Genomic DNA, 23,528 nt, shown 5'->3' on the forward strand with positions numbered 1-23,528 from the left:
AGTGCCCTGTTAATAGCACCTAGATACTATCACAAGGGCACACAAGAAACCTGAATAATGTTTCACCCTTACTAATTTTTGTTTCCTTTCATGTTTTGCTTTGAAATGCTTTGAGTTAGACAGTTTTGAAAGAATATGCTTAAAGCACTTAGAGATCTATCCACTACATTCACCTGATCTTTCTGCATTCCACTTAAATTTCAGTGTCCATAACAGTGAGGCAATCAGCTCCATAACATAGCCAGTACTGCACAACAATCTATTTATTTTACTTTCCATGTTTATTCCACTGTCCTAGATTACCTTCTCCTCTTAAGTACCCTATTCAGTCTCAATTTCTCACTACCCAGTGAAGATTCAGCCCGCTACTCAAAGGTAGAGATGCTCAGCCAGAAGCTCATTCCAAAATTCTCCCTACAGTTCCAAGCCTGAATGTGAACCACTTGCTGATTCTCATTACCTTGCTATCTGTCTCTTTCACAAGTGAAACTTCATTAATCAATTGTGTTCTGATGTAGTTGCCCAAGAGACATTTGTGAACAGGTACACCCCTGTCCTGCTTTCACTCGAACATAGTAAAGCCTTCCATACACATCTTAGAGCTTTTTCCTTTTCCCTTTCTCTTTTGGCACCCAATATACAGTGGATATCCCAAAGACCATCTAGTGATAATGGAACTAGTCATTCATGAGAAAAGCCCCCACTGACAAAGAATTTCATTCTCCAAGTCCTTTTTTTTTTTCCCCTCCATCTCTTTTGTCATCTGGATTCTTTTTTTTCCTAGAGTACACTGACTATTGTTTCACTTCATTTGGTGTTTACCCTTACTCAGTATAGAGTCTGCTATCCTCATTTCTCTTCACTTTTGTTTTAATATCTCACAGTGTTCTAGCCTGCATCCTCTTTTCCATCCAATAAATCATTTGCCACTTTTGCCCTTATTCTCCAGCACAGGAAAACTGCCAAGTTAGAAATGCATTTCTACTCCACCTGTCTGTCTCTTCTTCTGTCTTCAGCAATATTCCTTTGCTCACTTTCCAGGTATTCATCATCCCTTGATGGCGCTGCATACTCCAAGTTTCCTGTTCTTTTCTTCCAGCACATTCTTTAAAGACCTTTCAGACACCTCACCCTAACTTTTACCTACACCACTAACCTTCAAACTCAGTCTTTCAGAAGGTTTGCCCCTCAAGTAACAACTACTGTTCCTAACTATGAGAGTACTTGTCTTTTTCCATAGAAACTGCCAATCTCTTTTTCTCCACAGGCAGCCTGAAGTGCTTACTCAGTACTCACTGTTGTCTGATTCCCCAGTCTTTGGACTGAAAATCTGCCAACCTCACTGTCACAGAAGCTGTCCTGTTTGCAGGCTTCAAAGCCAACGGAAAAAATCGTGGCAGTAATTACAACCGAGTTCTTGCTGTAGCAGCGTTGTGTTCCAGCATTATAAAAGTGCCAGAAGGGAACTGGAATGACTGTATTTATATCCAATCTTAACATCACCACCTCATAAAGCCAATGATTCCAATTAATGAAGTAGAATCAATAAAGGCATAATTACAGAAGCCTCAATTTGAGAGTCAGTGGTGATCATTCAGCTATTATAGTTATACAAAGCAATGCTTTGAAAACCACGAACTCCTGTTTAGGGCAGCATCTCAACATTAAGCACAAGGTTTAAGATTTAATTCCATTAAACGCAGGACTGGATCTATTCCTCAAAATTCTACTCAGAAAAAGACAAAATCCACAATGAATGCATTTTTAAGTCTCAGCCTTCTCAAATGCAACCAAACACCACGAATCACTTCAAGGAAGCGAGGACAGAAGTTAACATAATTAAACATTTTTGTTTTAGTGAGCTGCAAATTCTGGTGCTTACAAAAACATAAGGTAAGGATATCTGCTAAAAGCAGTCCATCAGGTCCACAAAGGCAGCATAAGCTTTTTTCTCCTATGGCCAGTTTCACTAACCCGTCAGCACTGCTCTCAGGCTAGCATGACCCTACCCCATAGAATAGAACCATCCAGCTCTCAGCTACAGCATGTACTTAGAATGATCATACTTAGACATATGTCCCACAAATCTTAATGCAATGCATTTTTCAGTTCCATGTATGTAATTTATGTTCTATACTTTGAAGCAAGACACTCCAAACATGAAACCTAAGAATTTGTCCCTTAGTCTGTCATTTTACTGCTTGTCTGAAAATTAACAATACTCACAGAGCATACTGGACAGAATAAAAATATACCACAAAATTATCACTCTCTCAAAATGAGATAGTGAGAATTGCTTTCTAAACCTCTCAGACAATTAACAGAAAACTGCCAACTCAAATCTAAAATCTTCAAGAGCAACTGAATGAACCCAGTCCGTAAATAAAATAACAGAATGGTTGAGTTTCTCTTGCAGAGAAACATCTACAACAGCATTTTTCCAAATTAAAGTCTTCGCCCTAGAACAGTGGTTCTAATTTCTATGAAATCCTTCTTTCTTCTCTTTCATTTTGTTTTCTTTTTTTAAACAAACAATCAAAAAACTAATCCAGTGAACGGAAAGTTGATAGGAGACAAGGAAAAGCTAAGCCTGAGGATCAAACTTATTGCCAGAGAAAGACAATTTTTTATTTTAGAAAAAGTAACACCTATGGATTTTAGGATCTATTTGTCAGCATTAATTCAGAGAGCAACATTTAGATGTGTGCATCATTAACAAAAGAACACATTGTAGCTAAGTTTAAGGCAAAGTTCCAGTGCGCAGGTGACATTCTTCGTGTTTTGTTCACTGAAATAACAAATTGACACTGAACGTACTGAGCTGCATCTTACTTACCGAGAATTATTGAAACATCTGCTTTACTCTTGGACTCCAGAACCCGGCACCACTCCAGGATTACCACTTTGGAGGCTTCAGAACTCTGTGAGACATAAAGAGAACAAAACATTAGGATCTGAAACCTGACAGGGAAGTCCTTCTGTTTGACTGTTCCCAGCCAGCACAATAAGTAGCCAGAAAGACACCAAGCATAATAGTCAGTAAGCAGATGGATAAAGGCATTCTTTAATTACCATTACGCGCTGCCCTACTTCAGCTCAATGGTAATGAACTGTTTGAAAAGGCCACAAATGAAACTAAGAAAAAATAACTTGAGAGCTTTTTCATAGCATAGTTTTGGGTACCACTTCATTTTTAAGCGGATCAGATAAGTCCATCTCATTTCAACTTCCATATTGCTGAATGAAAATACAGTAGAGTATTTCCCACTGAACAAAACGTGTAATCTCGCCATTTCTATTTCATTTTCATTTTAAAAGCATTTCTTTATCATAAATTGAAGCTTCAGATGTTGTCTCCAGCTATGCAATTCAAGTAGCATTAAGTGATATGGACTTACGGCAGAGTGCAATATGATCCGACTTACCACTATCATTTTCTGGAGCACTATGCGGAGATGAAGCCTCCTCTTCTTACTCTAGTAAGAGTGACTCATTTTTCAGGCAGAGCAAGGTAATCAATCACACCTGTAGAATTTACCTTTTTTCTTTAGAACTCTTCTTACCCTTTTTTTTTTTTTTTTCCCTCCTTCACATCTAATAATCACTGCTGTGTGCATGCATACATTTCCTCACCACAGGATCCCAACTTGTCAGAGAGGTTCATCCTCATACTTCAGTGAGATTCCACAGGGACTAAAGTAAACTATCCTTCTAACATTGCTTTCTTAAATACTTCTTCACTCCAAGTGCCCCTAGCATTTAAAAATTCCACCAGAGGAAGGAACTTTAGGTTCCATATACTTTGTGGTATATGACGTTGTAAAACTGTTTATAGCATTTGTGTCTCATATGAGCTTGCTACAGCTATACTGTATTATTTGGCCTGAAACAGATTCGAGTTTGTTTGCTTTTACTTACAGCTTCCCACTCATTTTTAAAATAGATGGCTTGATTCTAGTTTTTCATGAAAAATTTTAAATAGTTCTCCTGACCTAACACTACCATGGCCTTCATGGCACTGATCGTCTTTCGGGAACAAAAGAATTGGGATAAAGTTTAATTCAGTTCTCATACTCAGAGTAGACAGTTTTGAATCACAAGTAACAGGAAACATAGCCAATGATTTTAGACAACCACAGAATGGCTAGCATTGGAAGAGACCTTGAAGCCCACGTTATCTCCAACCCTCTCACTGTGCGCAGCATTGCCAGCCACTGCATCAGGCTGCTCAAAATCCCATCCAACCCAGCCTTCAGTGCATGCAGAGACAGAGAATCTACAGTTTCTCTAGGCAGTTAGAGAAACAGAAACAGTTCCTCACCACCCTCAGAGTGAAAAATTTTCTCCTGATATCTAACCTTAGTCTCCTCTATTCTGATTTGAAACCATCCTCCTATCACTGTCAGACCATACAAGAAGTTAATTCTCCTCCTGGTTATAAGATTCCTTTAGGTACTAGGAGGCCACAATGAGGTCTCTCCAGAGCCTCCTCTTCTCCAGACTGAACCAGCCAAGCTCCCTCAATTTTTCGTCATAGGAGAGGTGCTGCAGCCCTCTTGATCATATTTTTCACATACTCTGGACCCACTCCAACAGCTCCACATATTTCTTGTGTTGGAGGCCCCAGGCTTGGACTAAATACTCCAGATGGGATCTCGTGAAGACGGAGCAGAGGAAGATTAATCTCCTTCTGTTGATATTCAAGCTGTATAGACAAAACATGCAAATGTGACATCTCTCTAGACTTAACATTTCCTCCAAACCACAGGTGGGCAGAAAATGGAAGCCTGCCACTCCATAAGGAGAATTAACTTCCTGGTGCATGGCTGTTAGGGAAGTCAGGCACACAAGAAAGCCAGGAATGAAAAATCAGTCACCCTCTAGTTTGCTCTGGTTGCTACAACTTAAAGGCTTCATCTTCACGTTTGTAAAAGAAAGCATACGTATAATGAAAACAGCACACAGCTAGACAGAACAGCTATCAAATTAATAACACTAATTCAATTACCAATGCCTGTCTCACAATGCAGAGAGGACCAATGGCTCATTTGACATACAACCAATGATACAAACACGAGAGGAAGGTTCAGAGTATTTCGACTCTTCTGCAATTTGGAATGGCAGATACCAGAGCACAAGAGCCTCTCTTAAGGGAGTAATTACTCCACGCTCTACACCAATGCAAGCTGGAAAGCAGCAGCTCCGCAATTTCAAATTAATTTGTACGCTCCAAGATGCACAACCAAGAGAAGATGTGCAGTCACTACTTCTACATATGTGAGAGAACACAAGAGAGAAAGGAAAACAGATTAAAGCATAAGGCTGCCACAGGATAAAGCACATATTGCTGTCAAATAGTTCCACATCCTGACACAACACTGAAGAAAAAGTACTTCAGAATTACTACTGTAACAGACTACTAGTCATTTAGATGAGCTATATTGTGGCACACAAAAATCTAGTTAGACATTTATTTGTGAGTGAAACAACAAAATTGCGATCAAGGGATCTGTTAACACATCTCAGATAGAGATCAGCTTTGTTCAGACTCTACATTACTCTCTTGATTTACATAATATGCAAGTACAATGTGAGCTTACTTGGGCTAGCTGTTGATTCATTTTTCTTTTTCTAAGAATCTCTGCAAAGTCTATAGAAAAGAATTAGGCTTTTTTTTTTAGAATACTCATCTGAGGACAAAATAAAATGATTCATAAATGTAACTCAACTATTTTAGCAATACTGCTATAGAAGAACAGCTGAAGCATCTGAAACCCTATCTTCTTACTTTCCGAAAAAGATTGGCCAAGCTTTTTTTTTTTTTTTAAACCAGGATACTGTTGTAATTTTGAGTAATAGCAATTCCATCAACTGTAATTAGCTTGAGTGTCAAAACAGACAAACAAAGATAGCCCTAGTTCTGTGGAGTTCATGCCTGGAACTGAAATTAAAGCCATTCCAGAACATATGAGCAAGTGTCCATTAACCACACATTCAAGCAAAGAACACAGTACTCCATATTACATCAATTCAGCTTCTATGTTATTGAAGTAGCAACTGACAACTTCATTTTCAACTACGTCACTGCAGATTGCCATTTTTCTCTGGAGTAAGTGGAGGAAAAAAGCTTTCAAAAAATGAAAGCACTAAGAGACTTACAACTGCCAAACAATGGCTAGTCTAAGCTATTTCTAAGTTCTTATACATTTGTCTCAATACACCATGGAGAAGGGAGGTAGAAGCGTGTTGATATTAAAGGTTTACACAATAGCAGTTTGTTTGCTATGGAGAAAGAAAACCTTCTTCATTATATGGAGTAGAAAACTAAACTGACAGATCAATTAGAAACGACATTACTAGCATTTCTCTGAGTTAAAACATCAAGTAAGAAAGTTGAGACTACAATACCACAGGAGAAAAACAAGCAGTAGAGGAAGTTAAAAAAAAAAACCTTTTTTTTTAAACATCCTATAAAGCCTCTGCAATGAAGTCCATCATAGTTTGTTTTTTATACATCTTATTTGCATAAACTTTAATTAAAGACCTTGAAGTGTAGGCATGCTAATATATAATAGTCTTAAAGACAACTTCAGACACAAAGAAAGTCTTACACTTAAAGATAAAGTTCCAAATTATTTTCAGTTCTTACATGCTACTTAAAGAAGATCATTGCATGAGAAGAAACCTACTAAATGCTGCCTTTCCAAGAGGGAATCTAGAAGATGGTGACCAAGCACACGGACACAGCCAATATCTCCTACCAAAGCCTGCAGTGCACTGAATGTCTGATACCAGTAGTAGTGAAGTTGAAGATCATTAAAAAGTGGTGCAAGCTGTACAACTGTTAAAACTTGCCTATGTTTTTAATATTTTTCAACTCAAACGTTGGGGAACGAACAAGTCAGATTAATGATCGTTCAGTAACGTACGCATGCATTCAGGTCATGTTTTTGACTGAACATCACAGCTTGCATTTGCTACTTCAGTGTTAGCACAGATAAGGTTAATCGTTTTGCAGGAAAAGCATCGCTTATATATTTGAAATAAAAAATAAGAGGAAGAAAGCTACAGGGTTTGTCAGTGTAACCTTATTCACGAAAAGAGAAGCTAAGAGTCTTAAAGTATGGATGCAATTGATTTCTACAGCAATATATCCATTATAACAAAGGCCAAAAGTACACTAACTAAAAAGTGACTGCATAACATCAGCAAATATACTGTTTGTGCATCTAAAAATGTTGTTTGTTTTAAACGCTGGCACAGATATTATTCAGTGCAATTTCAACCATCTGAAATCTTCTCTAACTCTATATATTCTATTACCAAATTCATATTCCCAGCCTACTAAGTACTGCAAAGCCTAAGACCCAGGCTGCATGATAAGGAAGGTAGCAGAGCTACCTTCACAAATTGTCAGCACAATGAAAGACACTGAAGTCATCTTCAAAAAAAAAAAAAAAAGCCTTCTCTACTATGATTAAGCCATCACTTAATGCCACTAGATGCCAACTTCTTGCTGACAATAATACCACTGATTTATATTCATTGTGGAAAATGCTGTTGACTTAAATCACTGAATAAATCTTGCAGAACAGACGAGTGCTTTTAATTAACTATTAACTTGAACTATGAATATTTCACCAATATTTTTTAAACTCTAAAATGCATTAATAATCATGTGCAAACATTTTAATTCATGCTCTATATTAATTCAGTTTATTACGCATAAACAACTTAAAAAATTCAAGTTAAATACATCCTACACAAAGCCTGATAGGACCTCAAATTACCTTTCTTACCTGAAGTTCATTAAACAAAGTTCAGATATCAATTAGTTAAGTTACATTGTGCGCATGACTGGAATGCTGTATCACAACATATACCTCAGATAGCATAATCTGAAAAATTGTTTCACTCTGTCATCTTCTTACACAGAGAAAATAAGGTTACGTTATTAGTCATTGGCTCAGTTTCCAGTATACTGCCTTCAAAAATAGCCTAGAATAAAGAACTGAACATTAACCGTAATTTAAAAATTATGCTATTTTATATGGAGCAGAAAACTAAACTGACAGATCAATTGTAAATGGCATTACTAGCATTTCTGAGTTAAAACATCAAGTAAAAAAGTTAGGACTACAATACCATTACTACAACACCAGGCACTGGCAGCTTGGTTGCAGTTTCAGCAGTTCCAGCAGCACCAGAAGTGTAAGGAAGGCAGAATATCAAAATGTTATCACTACAAGCATTCTGTATTTGTATAATGCATTATCTTTGTATATTAAAAGGTTGACGATGAAGGATGTTTCTTTCCACGTCTGCCAGTTCTCATCATTTTATAGCAACTCTCATAGCATCTGGCATCTTTTTCACTATTTCCCAATTGCTGGAGCTACAACATCACTAGCTTTTATTATAAATCTCAGCCTTTCTGCAGAAAGGAGGTTTAAGGAGAGTATCTAAGCATTTAAAGCCAGCAGGTTCCCAAAGGATATTGTTATTTTAATTGCTTTAAAAAAACAAGTATGACTTTTTGCTAAATTGCTAAATATTGGAAGGTCTTATAACTACTTAAATGGTGAGATGGTAATACTTCGTTTGTGAAGAAGATCCAACCAATTTCCTTGCTTAGCTCAATTTGAATCATGAGAGCTTACATCCCTCCATCAAAAAAAAAAACAAAAAGGCTCAGCTGTAACAGCCTAACATAAATCACCTCCTTCCTTCAGGATGCCCTATGAGCAAGAATGATGGGAAGAACACCAGCCCCTTCACTGGGGACAAAACCTCAGCCAATTTTTCATGATGCACAGTGGTACGCATAGCTCTCCTCAGTATCTCCCTTCCACTCTTATTTCCTCTCTTTTCTGCAGGTAACAACAGCAACCCTCTGCTTCCTTCTCAAGCTCAAAGAGATGTGAGCGGGTTTGCTGGAGTACAGCTCTGCCTTCAACCTGCCCCTGGTCTCCGTGCCAAGGACCAGACATGCCTGTGTCTTTCCCAGAGGAGCAAAATTAACTCCGTTATTTCATATGCACAACAGTTTTCTTGTGTTCTGTATTTTATATTTGAGGTAAAAACATAGCAACTAACAACAAAAATCACACTACACAGAAGCCCAAACCTGTAACAACAAGGAAAAAAATGACTTTGTGTTTTACTTTTTTTTTTTTCTCTCTTTCTCCAGAAGAAACATTGTTCCTCATCTTCTTTTACAACAACTTGGTCAGTCAACATGAAAGACAAAGTGAACAACTCATAGATGATTTGCTGAGCGCCCACATAAGTAATAAGCACTCAATTTGGAAAGCACTTATATCATACACCATAAAATGAGTGCTTTTATAACCTTACCAACTTTTTAAAAGGGAAAACAGAACTGCCTTCTACATTGATTAACAAGATTGCTTCAGTTTAAATGATACTGACTTTCTAACCTTCAGGATTATGCCTTAGGATCTCTCTCACTGTACAGGAACTGGTAAAGTACTCATGTGACAACCTGTTCGAAATTAGATGTTTGGAAACCAGAAAACAAGCCTTACAAACAGCAACAATAATTTCCGTTCTGCTATATATCAAAAGGTGGCTAATAAAGCATCTGAAAATACCTCAATTTAAAAAAGCTTCTAGCTTTATTTGAGCATCATCTATTCATATTTCAGTTTGTTAGAAAGAGGACTAACTAAGCACAGACTAATTTTAAAAAGAAGTAAATTAATGTGAACAACTGACTCAGGACAAAGATTGTCTGATACCAGTAGAGGGACAGTACTCACATAGCAGTCACTTGATCTGTCAGGCTATCCACAAGGGAAACCAGCAAACCTCTTCCCAGACACAAGCTTTGGAACAGAGGCTGCAGTTTTACAGGTAGACTGACATAATAGCTAGAATTTGTAACTGTGCTAGGTACCAAATACATCTAATGGGCCATAAAATAAAAATTATGCACTCAGTACAATTTCTCCCTGCACAGTCGTCCCATCAGATTCTACCAACCATGTACAGGCTAACTCATCCTCTTCAGAGGTAGCTTTCTCTCATCCCCCTGCTCTATCAAGAACACCCTTTCTATTCTCCTCTTGCCCCTCCTCCTAGAAATTACTTTTTTGTTCCGAGACACTAGATTTGATCTAATTGATGCGAGCAACTGCCTTCACTTCCCTTTGAATATTGCTGGTTTGATTTTCAGACCTTAAAGGCTCTTCATTTATAATCAAGCGTTTGTCACTTCTCAGCTGTAGAAGCAAGCCTAATTGATGGCATTGCCTATGCCTACCGATTGCATTCTCGCATCACCACAGATGCAGAGAAAGAAAATGGGAGTGATGACCCCACAGATACAAGATTTCACAAAGGCATTTCTAACAAGTCACAAACAAAATTTAACAGGTAAATATGTGCAAGCAAGAAGCATACTGACTTCCTTGAGCAGGTACATCACAGCACATGTAAATACCAACTAAACACAGTGACTTGATTACAATGCAAATAAGGTTTTCAAAGATAATTGTGTAGCAGGCATCATTTTCATACAATTATCACTCAACACATTAGAGCAAACTAACCTGTTGATAGATCTAGCCACTCTCTGTAAATAAAGCTTCTCTTGTTACACTTCAGAGAAATCCAAGTACAAATAAGCAAACCGCGAAGTTCAGCCATGGCCCATGACTGTGTGATCATTCTTCAAAGCCAAAAGCACAAGAACAGAAAGGACCGTCCACACAGGCTGCTATCGGTGAACCTTCCAGTGTCTCAGACACCCAAGTGTAACGTAGTACGTGCCAAGCAGGTACAGAAACAAACTGAGCCATTTTAAGATTCATTTACCGAATTGTAATTATTTAGAAATTACCCACTGATTACAGGATCAACAAGCACTAAGTATTCCTTTCTTTACATCTAAATGCTATTACAGTACATTTTATGAGTCTCAGAATAGCAATCAAATTAGAGTCAGGATACCACGTGCTGGCTATAAACAGCAACTATCAAACAGACCGTTAAAATTAACGGTAAGTGACAAACTCTACCGTGCCTTAAAACAAGTAGCATTCATGGAATCATAACACAAATACTCAAACCCTCACTCAGCACATAGGTGTTCATACTCAAAGAAATCAGGGAATTTGTATGTTTAAAGCATTCAGTTTTAAGCGTGCAAACTTGGCTCCAAGTTATCTACTAATTGAAGTAATTCATGTCTGATATTCATTGGGGAAAAAAAAAAAACAATGAGTACATTACCTTCCCACAGACGCACTTAAGTTTGTGATGTTATACGTGACTTCAGTAGCAGGCTAGGAAGCAGCTCTTGTGTGAAGTTAGCTTAGTAGTACTATATGAGTACTTTACTATAGAAGTATTGCTATAGTAGTACTAAAGTCACTTCTATAGTGCCCCAAATTTACACTTCAAGCTGCACAGAACTACTTCACTCCCTATACTAAAACCCTAACTCTATACATATTATTCAGGGAAAAAAAGCGGGACTTCAGCAGAGCAAAAAAACCAACCACACAAACACATCAAACCACCATCTTATAAGTGTAAGCTCAATTTAGAATATAAAAGAGAGAGAGAGGGAGAGAAATAGTAGAAAAGGAAGAAGTCTTTGAGAAAATCCTGTAGACCACATAGTTCAACTCGAGAGCTTCCCAATCCTTAAGTTACTTGAGTGTCATCTTGTTTTCCAGTTGATGTACACCAAACTACAAACGCCACTGAAGATGCTCAGGAGGTTCCCTTAAAGACTATGAAACTTTTAACAACACTTTAAATGACAAGGGGAAAAAAAAAAACGAACACAGGCTGTTACAGACATTTTTTAAATTTACACCCAATAACTGTTTGCTGACCTGGTTATTTCACTAGAAACATCAAGACAACAACTGAGAATAGGCTGTCCTGCCCACAGGTAAAAACAGCTCCAATCTTCTCATCAGCTTGTTTTCATCAGCCTGTTTAAAGCCCAATACTATTGAACATTCTTAAGCAAAAGTAGCCAACAGAGGTGGAAAGTCTCACCCAGTAAAGAATACAGAAAACAGAAAAATAAGGAGAAAAGTAAAGGAGGTAGAAGCTTAGAATCACAGGATCACCAAGGTTGAAAAACACCTCTAAGATTATCCAGTCCTATCATCTGCTTATCACCAGTATTTCTCACTGTGATGAAAATACACAACAGTTATTTCTGACGTACACAGGAGGACAATGTGGATGACTGAAGAGTTCATACAGCCGAGCTAGATGTGACTTTCATTTTTACCTTTGAAAATTTGAGGTTGGATATAAACTGTGAATTTAACTAATGCAATAATTGTCTCCTAATTTGTAGGGAATGTTTTTACCTTGCCAATACATGAAAGGTGCAGCCATAGCCAGAGAAACTACTTCTAGCAGAACTCACAGCAGATTATCCTTAAAGAAAATTTAGCTTTGTTTACAACATATTGATACATTAAAGGTCTCAAAAGTATCTGCACATTTGATAGTCCAAATAAGTAGTACAGTTCACTTATAAAACTACAAATGAACATATGCACACACATACACAAACTGAGTATATTAAATACTATGCAGAGTTAGGTTGAACTTATACCAATGCAAAGGAGAAGTGTTTTCCAAGTAGAAGTAGGGTGCATGTTTTTCCTGCAAAAAAGTAACTAAGCAACAACACTGATATGATAGCATAGCAGACACTTGCTAAATAGGTATGAAGACATGAGCTTTCATTGTTGTTTTTGTTGTTGTTGGTTCTCAATTGTTCATATTGGACTTCTAAGTCTTTACCTAAAGCATTCTAAAAGCTTACTGGCATTCCATAATTATTTTACTGCATGCTTGCTGAGTAGGCACAAGATATAATAACCTTCATCTTGTCCTTCTGCATTTTCATTCTTGTTTGGTCATAAAAAGACAGGTTCAAGATTCTGAAACAATTTTTTCAAATACTCAATTACAGATAACAGTAATTAACTTTCCCAAAAGCAGTTTCTGAGCAAAATTAAAATACATTTGTGTTTCTTATTAAAAGGAAGGTGCAACTGAAAGCACTGAATTAATGATGATGAAACTACACTGTGTTCTGGAAATGTCAGTGCTTATTGTAACATAACAGCTTTGAAATACTTTTCAGAGGCAAGTTCAATCTTCATTTGGTCTTCACATTCTGACTTGAAGCTGTAATTACTAGTCTCAATAAGACAAGGGAAAAATCCATAGATGATATACTTTAGCATCAATCATAAATAGCAAACCAAAAGCATTCCAATACATGTTACAAATGCTGAAGTGCAATTGTAGCCATGGTATCCTCTGGAAATTTGAGAGAACCACGCTCATTTTATCCTTATTGAAATAAGCAGAAACTAAGCAGAAACTCAAAAAACTATTTCTAATTTTTCTCTATGATATTTCTACGTTTTCAAAGGTGCAACGAGTAAACTTGTCCACTAGAAACACGGCTACACATGCAAAATATCCACCTGCAAAAATATATATACACACACACAAAGCTTACATGTACTATTATGCCTCTGATCCTTTTTGACTTTAATAACATCAGACTTTCCATGCTGTTACATTCTTCACAACAGAGTTTCAGCAGGACCCAGAGGCAAAGTAGAGAGTGAGCAAACAGCAGGAAGGAGCCATCTCGGTGTCCAATAAGTTTCTGGTTATTCTTCATGTTTCCATCTACTTATGTTATTCTCTACCGAGAGCAAAGCAAAACATTCCCCACCAAACTCTCACAAACATTTTTTTTCAGCAGCTCTCATCACCGCTTTGGCACTTCATCCCCACTAAAAGACATCTAGACATCTGTTGCTTCATGTATCATCTCACTGTAATTGCAGCACCTTCAACACTGAGTATATGATTCAGTATTCCCCATGAATCTGATCAAAATAACACAACATCAAGGGCAACCAACAACCTAGGTAACAAAAAACTAGAGCACATTAAAGAAATAGTAGACTACTACACTCAGTTGCACAGAAACCATGTGAATTCATTTACAACTTCAGCACCCAGTACCTCCATTGTTATTACCACTACTGTAAACGTCAAAGCAGCTAACAGTGACTTTTAGAAGTACTACAGAAGATGCCTGTTTGTTATACTAACATACTGTAGTCACGTTCAATGAGACCTAAGTAGTACACACCAAGTAACCATTTTGAAGTGACTGCACACCATTCATAAACCAGTTCTGTTTCCTTCTCACACTCACAGCAACACTTCAGCACCTTGTGAGTTTTGCAAACAGCTTGGTCTGATTTTATTTCCAGGAACTCACTGTGGGAATGCAAGCTATTTTTCCCTTCAGAAATTAAGACTTCAAAACAAGGCTACCTTTTCTCTCCCTGTAACCTCTACAGATACCCTCTTAATTTCTGTTGAGGCCAAAGCCCAGAGCTACCAAGCCTCTCTCTCTCTCATTTAGCATATGACCTCTGCTTCCACGTATCTTCACAGGCAGCTCCCGAACCTGCATTTCTCCAGACTTTGGGGGCAAGAAGGTGGGTAATGGATAAAGCTAAGTGAGCGTAGACACTCATGAAAAGAGCAGCAGTACAGGAAGTAAGAGTCATAGCAGTGATAAGGAGAAACCTCAGCACAGTATTTCAAATTTGAGCATTGGTGCGTGGTTCTGGTTGTACACCCGGACTTCTTCCACTGTTAGCCAGGTGAGCTGGTTTTGACAGAAATGAAGAAAAACTACTAAATATTAAGTGAAATGATGTATAAAGATGTTGAAAGATTAAGCAACAAGGGATCTAAAATTTTATCTTCCCTTTATTGCTCTTTACAACCTAAATTCATCAATACTAATATGAACCTTAAGATGAATAAATGAATCCCATGTGCGCAGCTAAATTGTACAAGTCACAAGATTACTTAAAAGATAAGTAACGTAATTCCCAGGGACTAAGTAATACTTTTGAAAGTCTTTATTTTATCAAAAAAAAAAAAAAAAATCAATTAGAAGATAATTTTAGAATTTTAGTAGTTTTGACCTCATAGCTGTCCTTAGAATTCCATATCAATGCAATAAATTCTGAGAAAAAAAGGAAAATTATATTGGACTGATTTCACCTATTCTTTCTCCTAATTATTGCACATATATGCAAGATAAATCTTTGTTAATTTTCTGCCACAGAATATCTTGACATAAATTTTCAGACAAGCAAGAAGTCCTCAAGAGAAGCACCTTTAAGTAGCACATTATCCTATGCAATATATTGAATATAAGAATTAGAGCTAACATTCAACTTAGGCTGTTCTTAAATTGACACACACTGAGCACATTATTAAAATGCAACCAGAGTTTAATCCAAGCAAGTGCCTAGGAATATTAAGTAGTAATAACAGCAGTACTATCACATCCACTATTTCAAACATTTTGCTAGCAGTTGCTGACTATAAGAATTACCTCAAATACGGTAATCTCAAATTACACTTCTTGTGCCAATTTAAAGCTTCCTGCATCTGTTTTTGAATATAGTAAGTTACCTGTAAATACAACTCCAGACTATATTTCGATTCTCCCTCATTATTGTTTAGGTATTTGTTCTTGCTGTTCTTTAAGGAAATAAGAAGTTCAACTTCTGAGAACTTGGTTTTGCTGTCACAACAGAGCACCCTAAGGAAGCGTTAGTAAAACTTTTTATTTCATCAATAGACCATCTTACAACTTAACTCAAAGTCATCAAGAAAATCCTAACAAATTTCATTAAAGAAGTTTTATACAAATATTAATCACTAACATTACATAATGTTAATGCAATATCATACTATGTTACAAAGGCTGGATGCAGTCCCTAGCTGTCATGCCTTTTTTTTTTTTAAATTCACTCTGTTCATTTTCATCACTTGAAAAGAATACTATATAATGAAGAAATATACAGAAATTACGTAATTATAACGAGTTTTCCCAGCAAGAACAGCGTAGTAAACATATTTTGCCGTTTAGATATTTTCTGTGGGTGTTTATTTCTCCACAGCAACCCAGACATTTACAATTCATAATGCTACTTCAGTACCTATGGCCCCCTGAAGTAAACACTTGAAAAGGCCACAGTGAAAGGGAATGTAAAAGAACAGAATGAGCTTGCTAGATGATAGCGCTTCTTCACACTTCCACATGCAGACACGTTGCTGAATTCTCCTATCTAAGGGCTGCTACCAAATGCCTGCTAAATTTCAATACTGGAACAGCAGAAAGCCTGACAGCTGACGTTCCCAGCAGCTGCTGGGATTTGGAAAAGTATAGTTAATGCTACTTTCATTTCAGACTGAAAATTTTCCAATGCATCAAGCTGAAGAAAACAACCCTACACATAAATTAACACAATACACATGCAAGATAGGTCATTTGGGCTCCCTTTATTAATCACAAGTAACAGTTATTTTACTTGCCCCATTTGGCCTTAACGTCTAATGTGTAATGCAGAGTGTAAGTATTACCATCTTGCCATTTGAGAAGGCATCAAGATTGCTTGAGAAACTCACTTCACTAAAAATTACAGAGGATGATGCAAAATGCAATTCTAAGAAGCTCATCAAGGAAACACACAGTCAACCACATTTCACATTGGAAATTAAACCTGCTTTTTTTTTTTTTTTTCCAAATTATATGAGACTCAAGACTAGAGGCAGGTGTTTTTCCTCTCTAAGCTGCTCTAGGCGATTTTTGTTTTCAACTGCTGCACAATGTAGGCAACAGATTATTTGGCCATAGCTGAAAAATATCTCACAACAGGCAACTACAGGAAAGCAACTATAGTACAATGCTTTCGCATCACAACCACAGAACAGCAGGACAGGGACAACCCTGCTTACACCTCAGCAAAAGCACAGCAACAGTATGAGCAGGGATGCACTGCTGGGCAGACTGAGAAAAGCACGCTGCCTGCACCGAGCAGCAAGCATCAACTGCAGCAGCACTGCCAGTACTGGTACTAGAGGACAGACTGAGAGGAGATGATAACAGGGCATGGCTAAGTCCAAGTGTAAATATTGTAATATTTATATCGTAATATAAAAATATCCCCCTAGAAAACGCACATTACAGACACAGCCTGAAAACAAGAACACACCACAGATTATCAGTTGAAGATAAGCTACCTGACTTCAGCACCGTACCTCTCGCATCCCATGGCTATTTTGTAGCCTATCAAGACTACAGCAAGTACAGAGCACCCATAAGACCGGTATAACTAAGGGAGCAATTAATACTCAACGAAGGGCAGGAATTTGTATTACCAGCATCACTTAGGTGTACAAAATACATGGAACTGCACCATTCATGGCAGGTGAAGGCAGAAAAAACAGTATTAAGGCAAACTGCTTCAGTTCTCTTCTGAACTAGGGTCATCTTGGATGGGGCCCTGGGCAGCCTTATGTAGTATTAAATACGGAGGGCTGCAGTCCTGCCTGTGGCAGGAAGGTTGGAGCCTGATGATCCTTGACATCCTTTCCAACCCAGGCCATTCCATGATTCTATGCTCTCCAGACAAAGCTCAGGAGCAGCACAGTAGCATCAATGACTTGGACGAAGGCACAGAGTGAACCCTCAGCAAGTCTGCTGATGATACGAAGCTGGGTGGAACAGCAACTACACCAGAAGACTATCGGAGACACCTTGACAGACTGAATAGATAGGCAGAGAAGAATACCATGAAATTCCAAAGTGCAAGTGCAGAATCCTACGCCTCGGAGAAATAAACACATGCATCAGTTCAGGCTGGGGTTGACCTGCTAGAAAGCAGCCTTGCTGAGCAAGACATGGGAGTCCTAGTGCACAGCAGGCTGGCCACGAGCAAGGAGAGGTCCTTCCTTGCGGCCAGGAGGGCCAATGGCATCCTGGGGTGCATTGGGAATAATATTGCCAGCAAGTTGAAAAAGGTGATCCTCCCCCTCTACTTCTTCCTGATGAGGGTACATTTACATTACTGTGTCCAGTTCTCAGCTCCCCAGTGCAAATAAGACAAGGAGTCAGTCCAGCAAAGGGCTACAAAGTTGAAAGGTGCTGGAGCATCTCTCCAGCAAGGAAAGACAGACAAAGCTAGGCCTGTTTAGACTGGAGAAGACTGAGAGAAGAAACAAATACACCAACATCTTAAGGGATAGCAGCAACAGGATAGAGCAGCTGTTTTTGGTGGTGCCTGGCATTAAGTCAAGAGGCAGCAGATTCAAACTGCAACACAGGTAGCACATGAGAAAAAGCTGCTTCACTATGAGCGTGACACTACGGGAACAAGCTGTCCAAAGCGGTTGTGGAGTCTCCTTCTCTCAATATATTCAAAACCTGCCTGGATGGCATCTTAGGCTGTGTGGTCTAGATGACCCTGAATGAAGCAGTAGGGTTGGATAAGATGATCCTACGGCATCCCTTTCAACCTCATCCAGTCTGTAATTCTGTCATTACTGACAGTTACCAAGTAGTACATGTGCTACTGTTTTCCATTACTAGTAGATGCCAGCGTGTCAACACTGAATGCCTGCAATTCTCCCCTGATTTAGATCATCTACCTATCTCAAGTTTCCCAAATTGTCCCTAGACAGAACTTTGGGCAGTTGTCACATCCAAGGCCAAGCAACTGCAGGCAGCTGTGCTGGGCTCCTCCAGCTGCTTCCCTGGCACCACAGGAAATGCTTTCGCTGATCCACTTCACCTCAATTTTTAAGCAGTCATCCTTAGCTAATTCCTTTAGTGTAACCAAATTTCAGCCTTAAGTCATGCTGACCTTCATAAACCCTATGCTTCAGCATCATGGATGTATATTACTTGATATGAAGTAATTAAGTTTAATGCTTTTTTTATGCCAGGAATCATTGTCATGTTTTACAGAGCGAGTAGAATGGGGCATCATTTTTGTTCAGTAAATAACTGTCCAAAACACAACTTTCACATCTTATCATATAGATAAAGTTTTAACAACAGTTGTAAGGACAGTCATGACTTACGTCAAACCTTTTTTTATCCGTTTGCAAAGGCCAAGGGACATCAACACTGAAAAAATTTATTATACAAAACACTAGTATAAGAAGGTACTAGAACAAGTAAGCAGTCAGAAGACAGACTACAGCTATCATGTATTATTGGCTTCTGTAATTTTTACATACCATTAAGTTATTAGGAATAAAGAAATCTGAATCTAGAACTCACGATAGAGTTTGCAACTGCTAAGCAATTATCAAAGGCAGACTGTGCCAAAAGTTTGCAAAGGAAGTGAAAGGTCCAACATGATTTTATATTTGAATATGGAAACCTGACGTGGCTTGGCAAACAAAACCTATCGCATTGAGGTCGCTCTGCTTCAGCATCACTGCCTACAAACTCGTAAGTTTGTTCAGCCTTTATGCTCCCCCTATTCTAGGTGTTAATTATGACGCAGATCTGTCCACATTAAATACCAATTTCCAGGCATTCTTTTATGTGAAAAAACTTCTTATACCCAAGATAAAAAAAATAAGCTCACTATTTTCAGATTAATAAGGTAACAACCATGCTGCATTTCAATACAGCGCTGCAACAAAAACATTTCTAGGATGAGCCTCTGCTTCCACACCTGCTTTGAATAAGTTTGGTTATTCTATTATGCGAGCTACCCTCCACTGTGTGTCTTGTTTTCATAGTTCTTCAAAGCTTTTGTTGTTAAATCACCACAACTGAACTAGGGAAGCCAGGGATTTATCTGCCACAAGTATTTCAGAGCCCCAAATCCCACAAAATATAGAGTGAAGGAAGCAACATAGGTGGGTCAGTTCAATACCCATTTGTGAGTAGATGTGTAACAGTAAATAGTTTTTCTGCCCTCCAAAATGATTTCTTCCTCTCTCCAAACTACTATCCCCCAATGACACACACCTGTGCTTTTTTGGTATTCCTCTATGAGATTCTTCATAAGAAAAACCCACTATAAACTCCAAGAAAAACAACTCAGAGAAGTAAATATTTTTGTCAGCTTTATGGACTGAAGCAATTCAAGAACCACCACCAAAAGCACAACAGTAGGCACAGAATCATACAGCTGAGACCAAGGGAGCACCCAAGGACTTGCCTTTAACAGCATCGCCCTGTAGATGCATCCATCTGTGCTGCACAGCTTTATACAGATTGAAACAGTTACAAAGATCTGGTGATATTGATGCTAATCACTGCTATTTCAACATTACTGTAGAGTGAGGGAAAGTTATTTACATTCTCTGCTCCCACGTCAACGGTCCTTAGGTCTCTTATGCTTTTTTCAACACAAGCCTAGAAACACAGTTCTTCAGCAAGGAAAAAGACAACAGCTCCTTCATGAAAAGCACCGCAAGGACACAAACCACACAGGATTCTCAATCTCTATCAGATCTTTATTTCTTCCTGATTTCTTTCCCATTATAATTTCAACTTCGGTATTCCAGTAAACTGTCTTTTCAATTTAGAGATCATAGGCTTTAAAGCTATGCATTTCAAGTTCAGTGAAGATTAAAACATAACATTAATAAGACCACCATCAATTAACTTATGTCTTTGAATAACTTCAACAAACTTTTCTTGGCAAACAAAATCAAAAATTAACTAAATAGATACGAAAAACATCAAAGTGAACAGAAGCCTAGTAACAAACAAGCCATTGACCAACTTGTTGTGCTCATGGCTGGAATAGCCACTGACCCTTCTTCCCTACAGCTGCCAGCATTTCCTAAATACACAAAGCAGTCAGCTGCTTCAGTGACAGTTGAAGGCCTGAGAAAAAAAAAAAAACCCTTAATCCTGATTGCTGGGAGATGACACTGTAAATCCAATGAACATCTGCCTCACCACTAGCTGAACAGATATATGGTTTCATTTCATTTTAAGGTCATGTGAGCTTGCAATCTGCTTTTGGCTTCACCTTTTTTTTTTTTCTTCTGGAAATAATCACTATATTAGCACTGTAGGTTGCCAAAATATTTGCATAAAACCACAGTTAGCTTTAAGAGAATACAGACGCTAGTGCTAAACTTGACAATTACATGGTTCTACTGTGTTGCAGTAATAAGACTTCTGTTGAAACATGAAAAAGACATATGATTAAAGATGAAAATCACAAGGTTGAAATACTGTGTAAGTTCTTAACTGATTCTTATCATAATTAAATATGATTTTCCATGCAATAATTGCAGTGACAATTGTCAAGGTCCCCCAAGGCTAACTCACTTTACTCCCACTTAGAAATCCCCCACAAAATCAAGCCCTATGTTTGTCTATATGTAAGACAAAAACCTAACAGCTTTTATTCTACTTAATCTGTAGATGGCAGAATAAAGGCACTATGTCCACATGAGAAAAAAAGAACGTTTTAAACTGCATAATCAATAGAGAGCATCTAAGTCCACACTCAGCCACAGAACACACTGCTAATTGTAACCTCATTTCAGTTTACAGATTGCCCTCTGGAACTCTGCCCATGCAACTGATGATGTCCAAAAACAAAGAAGCAACGTAACATCCTTGAATTGCACCCCATTCCTTACCCAAACCAGTACAGAAGTCAGTTTAACATGTTATTTACAAAGACACGTACAGAGATTACGAACAGCCTTTTCAAGGGTCTTAAATGGTGCCACATCAATACTCTAAGTGAGCCAGTTAAGCACTGAGGCTACACTTGACTAGATAACCAGCTACAGACAATGATGAATTTCCATAATTCTATCAAGTTTTCTTTTTATGTACTTGCCAACTTGAGCCAGAGACAGCAGCCATTACAGGCAATATAATCAACACAGTTCAGTATGGGTAAGTAGCTAGTAATAGTTTTAGCACAGTAGCTGCAATTAAGATGTTTCAGACCCTACCCAAACATCTCACTGATGTAAAAAAGCAGATTTAGATCACAGCCACACACTAGACTGTAAGCAGAGCAGGACACAGCTCTGCCTAAAAATGCAGATGCGTCTCCAAATGTTTTCCCCAAAGCTCAGTTCAAATGATGCCCTCCATCTCAAAGGGGCACTGCCATAACATTACAACTACACAATAACATCCAGATACAGCTTCATCAAGTACATGAAGCGTTTCACCCTTAGCAAATTGCAGACTTACAGGTTGCAGTCATGCCTTAGCATTGATCTCTCTCCCTTAGCTCAGAGCCATCACAGACCTACATTCCATTAGTTTCCCTAAAAAAAAAAAAACACATTCATTTACCCATGTAGATTAACAACTGTCCTTACTTCTACCTAAGAAAGCTTTATCTGCAAGATTAAATATTCCCACTGTTATCTAATGAGAGAGACAAATAAATGATAACCTGTTTCCAGTCACTGAGCTGAACCTGCCACTAGCTGGGAAGAAATCCAGTATTTAACATAGAATTACAGAATGATGGGTAGGAAGGAACCTCAAAGATCATCTAGATCCAGCCCCATTGCTGCAGGCAGGGTTGCCAGTCACTATCAAACACTTGATCATGTTGCCCATGGTCCCATATAGCCTGAAGATCTCCAGAAATTGGGCACCTGCAGCCTTTCTGAACAGCTAGTTGCTGCACCTCACTACCCTTTCTGTGAGAAACTCCATCAAGTAAGGTTCACAATTCAAAACCAACCAAGGAATGAAGTTTACTGCAACAAGTAATATTAGGCCTTGTTCTTGCTAAAATTAATACATGTCATCCAGCTATTCTAAGCCCACTTTTTACTATGATCTTAAATACTGCCTTAAGTTTTATTACACATGAAGGACAAGTATAAACCCCAAGATCAGTATTCCTGCAGTTCTGAATTGTACCATCTAAAGAAAATACCACAATAAGATATCTGACAAACCATTTTCCATGAATTAAGGTTGAACACTGTATCTTTTAATCCTATTTACTAAATTTTGATCTGTCTTCCACGCAAAATAATCTAACTATTCCAAGTAAATCAAGTACGCCTACTTTTTGTCCTACATTAAGTCAATTCTCATCATTCCTGACCTTATCAGCTCAGCATCACTGACACATTTTTGCCCCTGCCAGCTGCATATTAACAGCTACTTTCCTAAACCCTACCACCACTTGGTCGTATACTTATCTAAATGCTACCGTTACCTTGCTACATGACCATCCTCATCTGTAAGGTAAACTTAATAAATTTTTTTCCACTTGATGATGTGCAGTGTGTAAAGGTACTGAACTATGGAATATTTTTTGATGCAGAGTTAAAGGCCAAAAGTAACTGCAAGTCCTATTTCCTAAAATATAAACTTGAGGAAGGCCTGTGTTGTATATATACACAAAGAAAAAAAACTACAACAAATAAGTCTAGAAACATCTGTTCTTTTTAATCCGTATGTGGGAAAAACTTTCCATATACAACTCGAGTCAAAGCAGAATGCAGTGTCAAGTGAAACAGCCCTGTATTTTAAAATTCAAAAAGCAGAGCTTATTTCAAAAATCCATCAGATGCTTCCAACTGAAACAGAAATAGTTTTCAGTTTCCTGAAGCACACACTCTTCAGTCCAAAGCAACCATATCCAATTTTCCCTCAA

The 23,528-nt window shown here is 38.1% G+C and overlaps 1 protein-coding gene across 4 annotated transcripts in view; it reads right to left on the reverse strand.

Moving 5' to 3' along the window:
- INPP4B (inositol polyphosphate-4-phosphatase type II B) overlaps positions 1-23,528 on the reverse strand; it is a 276,822-nt gene that overhangs the window by 174,292 nt on the left and 79,002 nt on the right. For 3 of the 4 annotated variants that reach the window (XM_042870797.1, XM_042870794.1, XM_042870795.1), the window contains one exon: positions 2,837-2,921. The gene's annotated coding sequence lies outside the window, so the exon portion shown is untranslated. Of the gene's footprint in view, positions 1-2,836; positions 2,922-22,096; positions 22,167-23,528 lie in introns of those variants that run through there. The other variant, XM_042870796.1, reaches the window with a different exon arrangement.

The sequence above is a fragment of the Lagopus leucura genome, unplaced genomic scaffold (assembly GCF_019238085.1).
Source record: "Lagopus leucura isolate 7727_CA_CO unplaced genomic scaffold, USGS_WTPT01 Super-Scaffold_100004, whole genome shotgun sequence".
Taxonomy (NCBI): Eukaryota; Metazoa; Chordata; class Aves; order Galliformes; family Phasianidae; genus Lagopus; species Lagopus leucura.